Source organism: Alexandromys fortis, unplaced genomic scaffold (genome assembly GCF_014885135.2).
Source record: "Alexandromys fortis isolate MF-2015 unplaced genomic scaffold, M_Fortis_MF-2015_v1.1 scaffold_9595, whole genome shotgun sequence".
In the NCBI taxonomy this organism is placed as follows: domain Eukaryota; kingdom Metazoa; phylum Chordata; class Mammalia; order Rodentia; family Cricetidae; genus Alexandromys; species Alexandromys fortis.
The window spans coordinates 1-1,135 of NW_026077449.1; the positions used below are offsets into that span (position 1 = coordinate 1).

Here is a 1,135-nt window from a genome sequence, read left to right on the forward strand (position 1 = left end):
GGGGGGGGGGGGGGGGGGGGGGGGGTGTCTGCCAGCAGCCAGCGCTCAACTCCAGCACAGTGGACATGTTTTAAAATGCTTGTGAATAGAGAAGCAAACAAGATTAAGAAGAAATACATGTTGGATTTTCATGTAGCCTATGAAAGCATAATAACTTCATTTCTCATGATCTGTTTCATTTTTCACTAGGACACCTAAGTAGTCATATAAGGAGCACTGGGGCCAGGCAGCATCTAACCGTGGTTATCTTGAGAATGCTTTCTCAGATCACCAAGGCATCCAGCCTCTAGTGTGATAGATCCATTGTGGGTGGCTTTCATCTTTTACGACGCCACTACTTGTGACTTTTAATAGGACCCGTTTTAGGCCATGACATGTAGGTCTCTCTAAAGAAATTATGTTTTCAGGAATCAGCAGACTCAGAGAAGAAAACCAGTTAGGAAGTCTTTATTTCTTAGGGAGGGAAGTCTCACATGAAGTTCTTCACCATGTCGTTAAAATAGTGTCAGAGACAAGGAGGCCAGAAAGCTCTCACCATCAACTCATTTGGGCCTCTCTTCCCTGTGAAATATAAAAAATAGCTTATGTTATTAACTGAGTAGGCAGAGAAGATAAAAAATGTCTTGCTGATAGGAATGTAGAAAGTCCTGAGGACGGCATCTTCTGAAGCCTTTGAAGTCTCCCAACCTTTGTTTCGGTATTTCAAAACTAAACCTGCTTTATTATATTACATTCGTTTGGAAGAAAACTAATGGCATTTCTTAGGGTTCTCATCACTACGGGTTGATATTTTGGGAGAACTAGCACCATTCTATAGCCTGGTCTGAAACTGTTGTTACCTGAAGGAGTTTAGACTCCCAAAGCAGCACGAGTTCTTGAAATCAACTTCGGACCCTGAAAGTCAAGAACACATAAAAATGTTCAGAGAGAGGGATGGGGGATGGTGCCAGTCACAAGGTCAGCTCAGACAATTCCTTATTTCTACCATGGCTGTACAAAAATGTGCTCCTCATGAGTTCAACTGTATGTCCTAAACATTTTCTCCTCATGTCTCGGTTACATAACACTAACTAGTGAACCCTTTTGATCCAGTTCATAAAAATTGATTAACTTTAGCTCAGAAACAGTCTACATT

General features: G+C 41.7%; 1 long non-coding RNA gene across 1 annotated transcript; it reads right to left on the reverse strand.

Annotated features, from left to right (window-relative positions):
- Window positions 1-431: 431 nt before the first annotated feature.
- On the reverse strand, window positions 432-1,118 carry LOC126496584 (uncharacterized). The gene is made up of 2 exons (XR_007590387.1): window positions 840-1,118; window positions 432-561 (listed from the first exon to the last, which is right to left on the reverse strand). It is a non-coding gene; the product is annotated as an uncharacterized lncRNA (long non-coding RNA).
- Window positions 1,119-1,135: the final 17 nt, after the last annotated feature.